The following is a 14,656-nucleotide window of genomic DNA, read 5'->3' on the forward strand; positions in this document are numbered from 1 at the left end:
CAACAAAATACAAAAATAAAAGAAAATTTCAAAATGGGCGTGGCTCCGCCCTTTTTCATTTAATTTGTCTAGGATACTTTTAACGCCATAAGTCGAACAAAAATTAACCAATCCTTTTGAAATTTGGTAGTGGCATAGATTTTATGATGTTAACTGTTTTCTGTGAAAACGGGCGAAATCGGTTGATGCCACGCCCAGTTTTTATACACAGTCGTCCGTCTGTCCTTCCGCATGGCCGTTAACACGATAACTTGAGTAAATTTTGAGGTAACTTCATGAAATTTGGTATGTAGGTTCCTGAGCACTCATCTCAGATCACTATTTAAAATGAACAATATCGGACTATAACCACGCCCACTTTTTCGATATCGAAAATTTCGTAAAACCGAAAAAGTGCGATAATTCATTACCAAATACAGATAAAGCGACGAAACTTGGTAGATGAGTTGAATTTATGACGCAGAATAGAAAATTAGTAAAATTTTGGACAATGGGCGTGGCACCGCCCACTTTTAAAAGAAGATAATTTAAAAAAAAATTTTTTTAAAGTAAAATTTTAACAAAAAATTTAATATCTTTACAGTATATAAGTAAATTATGTCAACATTAAACTCCAATAATGACATGGTGCAACAAAATACAAAAATAAATGAAAATTTCAAAATGGGCGTGGCTCCGCCCTTTTTCATTTAATTTGTCTAGGATACTTTTAACGCCATAAGTCGAACAAAAATTAACCAATCCTTTTGAAATTTGGTAGGGGCATAGATTTTATGATGTTAACTGTTTTCTGTGAAAACGGGCGAAATCGGTTTATGCCACGCCCAGTTTTTATACACAGTCGTCCGCATGGCCGTTAACACGATCTTTAATGAACTTAGTTCACGTACTTACTTGAACTCACTTTATTTTGGTATGAAAAATGAACGAAATCCGACAATGACCACGCCCACTTTTTCGATATCGAAAATTACGAAAAATGAAAAAAATGCCATAATTCTATACCAAATACGAAAAAAGGAATGAAACATGGTGAGGTAATTGGATTGGTTTATTGACACGAAATATAACTTTAGAAAAAACTTTATAAAATGGTTGTGACACCTACCATATTAAGTAGAAGAAAATGAAAAAGTTCCGCAGGGCGAAATAAAAAACCCTTAAAATCTTGGCAGGTATTACATATATAAATAAATTAGCGGTATCCAACAGATGATGTTCTGTGTCACCCTGGTTCACATTTTGGTCGCGATCTGGAAAACGCCTTCACATATACAACTACCACCACTCCCTTTTAAAACTCTCATTAATACCTTTAATTTGATACCCATATCGTACAAACACATTCTAGAGTCACCCTGGACCACCTTTATGGCGATATTTCGAAACGGCGTCCACCTATAGAACTAAGGCCCACTCCCTTTTAAAATACTCATTAACACCTTTCTTTTGATACCCATATTGTACAAACAAATTCTACGGTCACCCCTGGTCCACCTTTATGCCGATATCTCGAAACGGCGTCCACCTATGTAACTAAGGATTACTCCCTTTTAAAATACTCATTAACACCTTTCTTTTGATACCCATATTGTACAAACAAATTCTAGGGTCACCCCTGGTCCACCTTTATGGCGGTATCTCGAAACGGCGTCCACCTATGGAACTAAGGATTACTCCCTTTTAAAATACTCATTAACACCTTTCATTTGATACCCATATCGTACAAACGCATTCTAGAGTCACCCTGGTCCACCTTTATGGCGATATCTCGAAAAGGCGACCACCTATACAACAACCACCACTCCCTTTTAAAACCCTCATTAATACCTTTAATTTGATACCCATATCGTACAAACACATTCTAGAGTCACCCATGGTCCACCTTTATGGCGATATTTCGAAACGGCGTGCACCTATAGAACTAAGGCCCACTCCCTTTTAAAATACTCATTAACACCATTCGTTTGATGCCCATATTGTACAAACAAATTCTAGGGTCACCCCTGGTCCACTTTTGTGGCGATATCTCGAAACGGCGTCCACCTATGGAACTAAGGATAACTCCCTTTTAAAATACTCATTAACACCTTTCATTTGATAACCATATCGTACAAACGCATTCTAGAGTCACCCCTGGTCCACCTTTATGGCGATATCTCGAAAAGGCGACCACCTATACAACTACCACCTCTCCCTTTTAAAACCCTCATTAATACCTTTAATTTGATACCCATATCGTACAAACAAATTCTAGGGTCACACCTGGTCCACCTTTATGGCGATATCTCGAAACGGTGTCCACTTCTGGAACTAAGCATCACTCCCTTTTCAAATACCCATTAACACCTTTCTTTTGATACCCATATTGTACAAACAAATTCTAGGGTCACACCTGGTCCACCTTTGTGGCGATATCTCGAAACGGCGTCTACCTGTGGAACTAAGGATTACTCCCTTTTAAAATACTCATTAACACCTTTCATTTGATAACCATATCGTACAAACGCATTCTAGAGTCACCCCTGGTCCACCTTTATGGCGATATCTCGAAAAGGCGACCACCTATACAACTACCACCTCTCCCTTTTAAAACCCTCATTAATACCTTTAATTTGATACCCATATCGTACAAACAAATTCTAGGGTCAACCCTGGTCCACCTTTATGGCGATATCTCGAAACGGCGTCCACCTGTGGAACTAAGCATCACTCCCTTTTAAAATACTCATTAACACCTTTCTTTTGATACCAATATTGTACAAACAAATTCTAGGGTCACACCTGGTCCACCTTTGTGGCGATATCTCGAAACGGCGTCTACCTGTGGAACTAAGGATTACTCCCTTTTAAAATACTCATTAACACCTTTCATTTGATATCCATATCGTACAAACGCATTCTAGAGTCACCCCTGGTCCACCTTTATGGCGATATCTCGAAAAGGCGACCACCTATACAACTACCACCACTCCCTTTTAAAACCCTCCTTAATACCTTTAATTTGATACCCATATCGTACAAACAAATTCTAGGGTCACCCCTGGTCCACCTTTATGGCGATATCTCGAAAAGGGCGTCCACCTATGGAACTAAGGATTACTCCCTTTTAAAATACTCGTTAACACCTTTCTTTTGATACCCATATTGTACAAACCAATTCTAGGGTCACCCCTGGTCCACCTTTATGGCGGTATCTCGAAACGGCGTCCACCTATGGAACTAAGGATTACTCCCTTTTAAAATACTCATTAACACCTTTCATTTCATACCCATATCGTACAAACGCATTCTAGAGTCAACCTGATCCACCTTTATGGCTATATCCCTAAATGGCGTCCACCTATAGAACTATGGCCCACTCCCTCATAAAATACTCTTTAATGCCTTTCATTTGATACACATGTCATACAAACACATTCCAGGGTTTCCCTTGGTTCATTTTCCTACATGGTTATTTTCCCTTATGTTGTCACCATAGCTCTCAACTGAGTATGTAATGTTCGGTTACACCCGAACTTAACCTTCCTTACTTGTTTTTTTTTTGTTTTTGATAAAAGGAAGCCCATGAAAAACAAACCAGAGCGCGCCTCCTTATTTAGGTCTATATTTTCGCGATTATATATGTATTCTGATTTTTGTTCACGTGCTAACGCTCGGGTGTGTTGGATCTCATGGATCCGAGTTGTGATACCCTTTGGATCGCGCGCAATATGCTTACTGCGTAAGAACCGAAAAGAGCAAATGTCATCGAGTGGCAACCTTGTTTCGTTCATTCAAAATGTCATTCATTCATGGAAATGAGTGTACAGACATTTTGAATGAATTTTCATTATGAAAAAGACGTGTGATGGGTGAGTATAAGTATCGTTCCCTTTTTATAATTTTGTAACATTTTCTAATTTCTTATTCTCTTTTTTTTTTGTCGTTTCAGCTGATTACTAATCCTTCGCAAGAGCACGCTCCAATAAATTCGGGAAAATACAGAATTTCCTCAACGATTCGGCTTATAGGGAAATTCTAAAACCTAGCGAAAATTTTAATATACGGTTATGTATGGAACGTCGAACGCCGACGTATACCATTTTCGGATCCACAGGCCGGTGGCGCACAGACCCATTGTGCTCTATTCATGAAACAACGGCAACGAATGCCCGGATTTCGTGGTGGGCAAATATAAACGTATCCATCGGCACGTTGGCGTAAGCCAAAGCGGCAGTACTTACTAAATCATCACAGTTATAGAGCGTATCAATATCGTGCGCACCTTATCATCAAGCAACGGGCAATGCATCGGCAGAGTGCAGCAATTGTTGCTGCTGATGGTAATTCGATGAGTGTTTCAGGCGTTAACGATAGCAAAGACTCACACGCCAACGCTGAAAAAGATTGGTTCCATGAAGATATTGATATGTCACATTATCATCATGTGGATGACTTCGAAGAGGATTTTGAATCGGACAATGACTTCGACGAATCCTATGGTAGTCGTAGTAAACGTAAACGTGGTACACGCAGAGGCACAGTTACCACTGATGGCACGCCAAACGGGGACGTAAAACAGGTAGTCGGCGGCGTAATAATGCTGATGGTGGCGAGTAGTATAACCATTTTGTGCGGCCACGCTATTTGCGTGGGTGTTCGTACTATACCCTTTAATTTTATTGGCTTGAATTCGTGCTCGTTAGCCTCTCCGTCTCTCTACATATTTGACATTTTGTCCAGCGGCTTTAGCACCATAGTGAAAATTTTTGTATCCGAAAATGACTGCCTTTGAAAAATTTTGTATTTTACCGGAAATTGTCAAGGCAATCGAAGAAATGGAATGGACCTTGCCGACCGATGTACAGGCTGAAGCAATACCGCGATGTACTTATGGCCGCCAAAACTGGTTCTGGTAAAACAGGAGCTTTCTGTTTACCTATTTTGCAAATAGTGTGGGAAACATTACGCGATTTAGGGGAGGGAAGAGTTACCAAAACTGTTGCTGCTGGTGGCTCTATTGCACCATGGACAATGTCGTTCTTTGATCGTGGGGCAGCACTTGCCGTAACAGCGGATGGAATGCGTTGTCAATCGCGTGAGTTTAAAGAATGGCATGGTTGCCGTGCAACAACCGGCGCCCGTGGCAAAGGAAAATTCTATTATGAAGCTACTGTCACTGACGGAGACCTTGTCGTGTGGGTTGGTCTACTGAGGAAGCCGATCTAGATCTTGGTACATGTCGTAATGGTTATGGCTTTGGTGGCACAGGAAAAAAATCCAATAATCGTCAATTTGATGATTATGGGGAAGCATTTGGTAAAAATGACGTGATTGGCTGTTTTCTTGATTTGCAGGCCAATGAAATTGTGTTTGCCGAGGATGGCAAAGGTCTTGGGGTAGCTTTTGGAATACCTGAAAATCAACGTAATGAAACACTTTATCCAGCTGTTGTGTTGAAAAATGCTGAAATGTTATTTAATTTTGTTAAAGCGAATTTAAGTATCCACCAAAGAATGGTTTCGTGGCGGTTTGCCTAGCGGGTGCTGAACGTTCTAAAGCAAATCCGCTTGCTAGTCCTGCAACAAATACAGCAGCCAATAAGCCAGCACCTAATGCCCCACAGGCAATTATTATCGAGCCGAGTCGTGAATTAGCTGAACAAACTTATAATAAAATTGAAAAATTACGAGTGTTTCAGGGAATCTATTAAGCCAACGATTATCGGCAATGAATACGTATAATAGTGACAATGATATTGGTGGCAATGATGATAAGAAACACACAACTTCCCGTTTAAACTAACAAAGAAATTAGATTGTGTTGTTTAAGAAGGAAAGAGGAGGAGGAGAGAACAAGGGGGAGAGGACTTACTCACTTGGCAGGGCAATGATGAAGCAAGTGCAAAGGGGTATTGATTGGTATGCAAATTGATATTGATTTATGTTGAACAGTGACTGTCAATTCAGGCAAAGCCTTAGGGTACACTAGAGTAGTCGGCGAAAATACAACCTTTTCAATCCATCGGGTAAAGCTTTCTTATTTTTGTAGAATCGCTAAAAATGAATCTTTTATTGCTTATTTTCTTGAGGAAAGGGAGCTTTTTAGTGGATGGACTGAAGCAATTTTAGTTCGAACGACCGACCACCCCAATGTACTTAGCGTTTGCTATGTCCTAGGACAGTGACGCATATATATGTATTTTATTATTATTATTATTTTTTTTAGCGCATATATTTTCGTATGCAACTATCTACATATAAGTAAATTATATGCTTTTGAGTATTTATGTACATACAAACACATGATATTACTTGTAGGTACTGTCGTGTTTCAATTAAACAATTGAAATTGGGTAGGCCGTGCTAAGAACATTGCAAAGCCGTTGAGTCAACCGCAAGCAGGAGAGGGTGGTTTTTTTTTTTTTTTGACAGTAACTTGTATAGTAATTTTGCATTCGAAGCGCAAAGTCGGGAGAAAGAGGAGATTAAGTAGTGGGTACCACTTATGTTCCAGCCTACATTGCGCAGGCTTTCATGCTTTGTTGAAAACAGCTAGAACTGGCAGACATTGATTTGTCAGAGAATGTGAATTTAGCAGTGGCAGTAAAACATTAGGTCAAGAACTATGTAAACCATCACGAATTTATGTTAATGAAATACTCGCGCTCTTAAGGGAATGCGAAATTAAAGCCATATCGCACATTACTATGGGTATTGAACGCGCGCAAAAAGCTGGAATACCTGCAGTTGTGGTATCGCATAAGTTATATGCAAAACTGAAGACTTCGGTGCAGAAGTGAGTCGCATTCTAATGGGGTACAAAGTAGATTTGGTATGCCCGTTGGCTGGGTGGGGTAACAAAGTCACTTGTATTGAACCTGCACCAGCACTGGATGTCGCTGCTGTGGGGCATCAAGATGGCACAATTGGTGTGCTTAACTTTAAATTCGATGAGGTGCTTATGAATTCAAACAAGATTGGGGTTGAGTTGGTCAGGTACCAATAGTCATGTGGCATTTTGGAATTTGGAAGACAGAAAGGTAATGCTGGCTGTGCCGTACTCTCGTTGCTCTACGTATATTGATGATTTTGTTTTTTAATAACTTATAGATCGCTAGACAGATTTGTTGCTGTTATATCGGAATTTCCATTTGGATCAACAATTGCAAAAATGATAATTGCCGGCTGTCAACGTAATTGCTCAAATGAAATACTTTTAATTACTATTATGATGTCAGGTGAGATTGTATGCATTATTATGAATTGCACAGACTGCTGTTTTTTGGAAAAAAAGACCCTTTAGATTTTAATAAGCACAAGAGACGCGTTTTTATACGTTGTTGTGGCTTTAGTAGGTGTCACTGAGGGGGAGAATTCTTTGAATTGTGGATAGGTAGTTGCTCTCATTGTTGTTAAGCACCAGCGTTGTGGCCGTAATGTGCCAGACAATAAAAAAGGGGGTATGCGGTGGCAAATAGTTTATCTGCTTTAGTCTTCTATTGGCCTCGTTCGTGGTGAACGAGAGCTGGGTTATGGGGTTTGTTGGCCTCGTTCGGGGTGAACGAGAGCTGGGTTACGGGGTTTGTTAGAACGGTTGGGAGTTACAAGTCTCCCTCACTGGAGGGTGGTAATAGAACCAATTTCGTGATTGGTCTGGTGGTTTGTCCCCTTGCCGTATCCAGTTCGACGACTCGAACTCGGTTATCAGGGCCATAATGAAGGGTGGCTATCCGACCTAGTCTCCATTCGTTGGGGGGCAGATTATCCTCCTTAATGACGACTAGGTCTCCCTGTTTAAGGTTTGATTGTGGATGCTTCCACTTAACGCGCTTCTGCAATTCGGTGAGATACTCCGTTTTCCACCGTTTGCAGAAGGTTTGATGCAGCGCCTTAAGTTTTTCCCATCGATTGACGAGTGAAGCGCGATTCTCGCTGACGTCAATCTCGGGTGGCGCTAGTAGGTGGCCCCCGACTAGGAAGTGTCCGGGGGTAAGTGGCTCCAGGTTGGACGGGTCATTTGACGATGGGCTTAGGGGTCGGGAGTTGAGACAGGATTAAATCCTACACAGAAGGTTGCTAAACTCCTCTAGAGTAAATTTATGATCCGATGCGATCTTTTTGAAATGTGTTTTGAAACTCTTGACTCCCGCTTCCCACAGCCCGCCCATATGAGGAACAGCGGCTGGTATGAAATGCCATGTCAGGGTTTGGTGGGCGTATTTCGAGAGAGTTTGGTCGCGCGCATCAACGAGGAATGCCTTGAACTCCGAGCGGAGAGCCCTCGACGCACCGACAATGTTCGTCCCGTTGTCGGAGTAGAGGTTTTTCGGGCATCCTCGTCTGGCGACAAACCGACTAAACGCTGCTAGAAACGCGGCGGTGCTGAGGTCGCTAGTCGCCTCTAAGTGGATCGCCTTGGTCGCAAAGCAGACGAATAGGCAGACGTAACCCTTAGACATGCGGTATCCTCGTCCGCTCTAAGACTTGATGTCAAACGGTCCTGCGAAATCCACCCCGGTGTTGGTAAATGCCCTGCTAAAGGTGGTGCGTTCCGCAGGGAGGGTTCCCATGAGTTGCGTCGGGGAACGTTTGCGGAATAGCGTACAGGCCTTGCAGTTGTGTATGATGGATCGGATCATGTTTTTGACCCGAGGTATCCAGTATTGCGTGCGTAGGAGCCGCAGCATCAGTTGGTTTCCGCCATGTACGGAAATGGTGTGGACAAACTGGAGTAGGAGACGGGTGAGTCGGCAGGCGTAAGGGAGGATTATTGGGTGACGCTCGTCGACGGGAACGTCTCTGGATGCGTTGAGACGACCCCCCACCCGAAGTACATTATCTTCGTCGATAAAGGGGTCTAGAGAGAGAATCTCGCTTTTGGTCGCGATGGGTTTCCTAGTTCTCAGAGAGCTTATTTCTTCGGCATAGTGGTTGGTTTGGGATATCCTGATGAGGCGGCTAGTCGTAGCCTTAATTTCGTCAGGCGAAATCTGCTGCGACTCTGCTTTAAAGGACGTTTTCGTTTTTGGACGCGTTCTATTCGAGAATCTTACAATGTGGGAGATTACTCGCAACGCCCTTGATAGATCGGAAAACCGATCAAGAATATCCTCGCTATTGTTAAGGTTCGTTGCTGCATGCACTTGTACTCGTTTTTCTTCAATGTTTATATGGTACTCCTGTTCGCCTTGAGATGGCCATTCCGCTTTGCCTTCTTTCAGCCAAGACGGTCCCTGCCACCACAAAGAGTTGTCGACTAGGTCCGTGGCTGGAAGTCCTCTGCTGGATAAGTCGGCTGGATTTGATGCGGACTCGACATGATGCTATGCTTTCGTTCCTACCTTCTCCACGATTTTTGTCACCCTGTGAGCTACAAATGTTGACCAGGAACAAGGGGGTTTTCGAATCCATGCTAGGACGATGGTCGAATCTGTCCATAGGTGAATGTTAAATGTGCCTAAGTTCAGGTTCTCCATCACAGTTTCCAAAGTCTCAGCCAGCAAGACGGCACCGCATAACTCCAATCGTGGTAATGAAATTGTTTTCACTGGTGCCACCCTTGTTTTTGCCATAAGCAGACTAACGTAGATCCTATCGTTGATCTTAGCTCGCACGTAAACCGTAGCCGCGTAGGCCTTTTCGGACGCATCACAGAAGCCGTGAATTTCTATATCGTTGGTTGGGGTGAAGTGCACCCACCGAGGTATACGAATCTGGTTAATGGCGGGGTACTCCTGCATAAAGGTTTTCCACCGATCCAAAGTGATTGAGGATACCGGTTCATCCCAATCCGTCCCCTCCAGCCAAATGTTCTGCATTAATATCTTCGCTACGATGATAACTGGAGCAAGCCAGCCTAAAGGGTCGAAGAGCTTGGCGATGGCAGATAGGATCGCCCTCTTTTTCTTTTTAAGATTTCCTGGTTTTCGATTGGTTTCGCTGTGAAATAAAAATAGTGGGCATGCGCGCTCCAACGGATGCCTAGGGTTGTTACCATGCTCGCGTCCTCGAACTCCAGAAAGTCTTCCGTAAGCCTGTGAGGTTTGGGTATGCCCTGTAGTATCCTACTGCAATTAGAGGGCCATTTCCTCAGAGGGAATCCTGCTGACTTTAATGCAGCTGTGATTTCATCGCGAGCCGTGATTGCTGCCTCGATGCTACGCCCCCTGCAAGGACGTCATCGACGTACATACTGTTTCGCAAGATGTGCGCTGCGGCTGGCAGAGATGCCTCGACGTCATCTGCAAGTTGATGTAGGGTTCTGATCGCTAGATAGGGGGCACAGTTGACCCCGAACGTTACCGTGTTGAGCTCATACACGCTGACAGGGTACTCTGCTTTGAGTCGAAAAACTATTCTTTGGTATTGGGTTTGGTTTTCTTTTATCCAGATTTGCCTGTACATCTTCTCAATGTCGCTGTTGAAGACGTACTTGTAGAATCCCCATCGAAGGAGTAGTGTTGTTAAGTAGTGTTGATGCGGTAAGAAATAGCAATCAGTTGATTGTGGTGGTACTACGGTGTGCACCTTAGACATGTGCCCTAACGTGACGTATTCTGTCAGTACCCTATCGTATTCCGTCTGTAGGGCCGGTGTCTTGGCTAGGCGTGTCTCGTTCCGATAGAACTGAGAGCAGACGCTCTTGAGAGATGGGCCCAAGCAGATGGTTTTTTGGAAGCTGTGTTTGAATGGAAGGGCGACGGTATATCTTCCATCTGAATTCCTTTCCGTTGTGTTTTTATATAGTGCCTCGCAATAGGCATTATCTTCGGTCAGGGCCTTTTTTGTAGGTACGTTTTCAAGTTCCCAGAAAGCGGCTAGCTGCTTGTCTAGGCTAATTTCATTGAAAAAGGATACCCGGGTATTGGTTGGGTGAGGTGCATCTGCACGACCGGTTAAAATCCAACCGAAGACGGTTTCTTGGGCGAGAAGCGTATTTAGAACGTCCTTCCGTATACCGTTCAGTATTATCTGGGGATAAATGTCGCCTCCAAGTATGAGGTCGACTGGTTCATTAATGAAGAACCTCTTATCCGCGAGAATCAGATCAGAGAACGCTTGTCGTTGCGCTCACTTGGCAAGTCGTAAGGTCCCCTGTTAATTGAGACAGGACTAGGGCCACTGTATTGATGCTTACTAAGGGGTCTGTAAGCGAACCTAAGTTAATCGAACATGATTCCTTTACCTGTGCAGATGGTGTATTGTTTATTCCTGACACTTGCACATGCAGACGTTTGGACGGAAGGTTTATTCGCTTCTTTAGTCTTTCAGTTATGAAAGAGCATTCGGACCCAGAGTCTATCAGCGCTCTGGCGGAAAATTTAACTCCGTTGTGGAATATATTAACCCGCGCTGTCCCTAATAACACCCCTTTTGTTGTCTTAGCATGACACGACGTAACGTTGTTAGTACTATCTTGTCTTTTATCAGACTCCATCCTTGCCGTAGCCTGTTGTGAGGTTGAAGATGTGTTGTCATTGGCGTTTTGAGTCCACCTTTGAAGCGTTGTCTTTTGTTGTGCTGTCGGGAGATGGAGCAAGGTGTTGTGCCTTGCGTGGCACGTGCTGCAGTTGAATGGGCTGGTGCATCGTGTCACGGTGTGTCCACCCGACGGACAATTCAGACAATAACTATTGCTTTTTACAAACTCGATTTTCCCTGACGTAGACAACCTACGGAATTTTTGGCAATTTCGTAATTTGTGCTCCGTGCTGTTGCACATCTTACATGCCGATTTTGGTACGCTGGCTTGGTAAACCCCAAGTTTTGTAGAATTTTCCCTAGAATTCGAATTTTGACTTTTGGGTGCTTTTGTAGTTTTGTTACCCCTAAGATCAGAAACCGTCTCTAATGTCTGGAAGCGATTGGACAGGAATTTGTCCATATCCTCCCATTTCGGGATATCTGTCTTTCGTTCTGTTCCCAAAGAGCCAATGTAGATTCAGGGAGTTTTGTGGAGCATAAGTAGGTTATGATTGCATCCCAATTTGTGATGTCAATATTATGACATTGTAGCGCAGAGATGCAATTGTTTATCTCCCGTTGCAATTTTTTGATTGAAGTTCCACACTCCTGCTCGACTGCCGTCAGATTAAAAAAAAGTTTTAGTTGTGTGTTGACAAGGATACGTTTATTTTCGTACCTGTCACTTAGATTTTACCAGGCGGTTGCAAAACCCTCGTTTGTTAATGAGCACCTGCCCACTATTTCTTTTGCCTCCCCTTGCGTTTTTTGTTTTAGATAACATAATTTCTCGACATCTTTCAGATCAGTATTGTGGATGTATATCGCCGTGAACATATCTCTAAAGGCTGGCCAGGAAAGGTAGTCGCCTTTAAATACATCGGTGTCACAAGGGCAGCCGCATTTTATGTCCACGGCGCGAAGAGTCTTCATCCTTTGCTTCATCCTTTGCCGGCTGTGGGGTGATAGCTTCGGCTTCCGCCGCCACAGCAGACATGCATTGCAGGTAGCATGCGAAGAAACTTTTATTCTTCTTTCTTAGTGAGCTGAGCTCGTCTTTGGACAGCTCAGGATTGCTGAGAAGACTTTCATATGTGGACTTGGTCTTCTTCCATAGTGCCTTTAGCTCCTCTTGCAGTAGTGCAAGGGTGTGCTTGTTCCGGGATTCGGCCGGGGCAGAGTTGAAATCTTTCTCAAACTCCACTATGGAATCAGCCAATCTAATATAAGTCTCCATTGATTTTATTAATCTGAATATTTTGTTTCTTTGAAGGTGTCGAGCTTGAAGGCAAAAGACTTAGTGGCGTTGGTGTGTATTCAACCGCAGCAAAAATTATAATAGTGTTTCGTTTTTTGAACATAGCCCAGCTATCAATCCTGTTTTGATTGTGTTGTATAAGTAAAATCTTTAAAAACACACGAATTGAAACTCTGAACTGATTGTATGTGTTAACACAGAAAACAATCTTATGTGAATTTAGTGATAAGCGAAAAAATGAATCAGATGTAAATCTTGACGTGAATGTAATATGTGGCCAGTGATATGAACCACTTATAGAGATCCTCACGAGGATTATGTAAGCCACAGATAGAAATCCTGACGAGGATTTAATGTGTATACAGTGATATAGATAGAAATCCTGACGAGGATTTAGTGCGTATGTAGTGATATGCAGCACAGATAAAAATCCTGAAAGGTTCTAGTGTGTACAAAGTGATATCAAACACAGATAGAAATCCTGACGAGGATTTAATGTGTATGTAGTGATATGCAGTACAGATAGAAATCCTGAAAGGTTCTAGTGTGTACAAAGAGATATCAAACACAGATAGAAATCCTGACGAGGATTTAATGTGTCTACAGTGATGTGCAATGCAAAGAAGAGAAATCGTCTGCAAATATTTAATGTGTCTAAAGGGTGTATTGGACACAGATAGAAATATTTTCTGAAAACTTAGCGTGTCTAAAAAAAGTTTAAAACGCAGATGTAATCCCGATGTGGATAGATTAGATTAGATTTATTCATTTTATTTCTAATCAAAATAATTTTTACATGTTTACATATATAAAATTGCCACTTAAATTAATACATTGAAATTGAAAGAAAAGTAAGGCATTCTGTAAAGTTATCTAAAACTTTAGTTTTGAATGCCATCTCAAAAAAATTAATAAATATATACAAATGTGTGTGGGGTGAAAATAGTTAATAAGTTGAAGTTAAAGTTACAAAATGTAAAATAAAATGTATAACAATAGAAAATAAAAATGTTGAAATTAAATTACTAAGTGGTAGAATTCAGCAAAGTTTTGATGTCGTCGTGTGACTGCTCTAATAAAAATGATTTTATATGTTTTGAAAATTCGCGCATATTTCTAATGACACGTATAGACGCAGGTAGCGTATTGAAAGCTTTACAAGATACGATAGTAAAAAAGTTATTATAATGGGTAGTACGAGATGTGGGAACAACAACAAGTCCGGATATAGTGTGTCAACCTCGAGATTTGAACCACAAATCGAAATCCTGTGGATTTAATGTGTGTAATTCTAGAAATTTGAACCACAGATAGAAATCGCGACGAGGATTTAATGTGTTACCTAGTGATGTGAAACACAGATAGAAATCCTGACGAGGATTTAATGTGTATACAAGGTGAAAGTGAACACTGATGAGTATCCCCGAGTAGCCAACCAGGGTATCTTTCCCAAAAAAAGAAATAAATTTTGTATATTCAACTTCACGTGGAAAACATACAATTTAAAGTATTTATTAAGAAAAAAAGTGATAAAAATACAGCCATATAATATAAAGCGATCAGTATAAATTGTGTGATCAAGCCACTAGCCACCCAACGTAGTGATACTTTTTGGCTTTTGGTATTATTTCAGCTCGCAACTGATTAATAAAGCGAATTCTGTGCTAGATAAGCTAAGGCTATCAACCAAGTGAAAATATGGTTCCTGACTAGGAAGTTTTGTTAACGTATGTGACGACGAGGGGTACAACACAGTGCAGTGATGAATGTGAAAAAAAAAACCAAAAAAAATTCACTGACTGTCTGCCTTGAGCGGTGTCGAGTAACCCTTACCACTGGTGGGGGAATTACCGATTGGTGTGTTTATAACCACGAATTCTAACAATTTCACTTGCTTTGCCTTTTTTGTCTATCACGGAATGCACCTTCCGTACGTAAAATCACGTAAATA

General features: G+C 41.8%; 1 long non-coding RNA gene and 1 pseudogene across 1 annotated transcript in view; both read left to right on the forward strand.

The window, feature by feature from the left end:
• Nucleotides 1-14,656, forward strand: part of LOC137248040 (uncharacterized) — a 319,325-nt gene that overhangs the window by 292,088 nt on the left and 12,581 nt on the right. The window lies entirely within an intron of this gene.
• Nucleotides 4,794-5,695, forward strand: LOC137247635 (ATP-dependent RNA helicase Ddx1-like; annotated as a pseudogene).

Source organism: Eurosta solidaginis, chromosome 4 (genome assembly GCF_040869045.1).
Source record: "Eurosta solidaginis isolate ZX-2024a chromosome 4, ASM4086904v1, whole genome shotgun sequence".
In the NCBI taxonomy this organism is placed as follows: domain Eukaryota; kingdom Metazoa; phylum Arthropoda; class Insecta; order Diptera; family Tephritidae; genus Eurosta; species Eurosta solidaginis.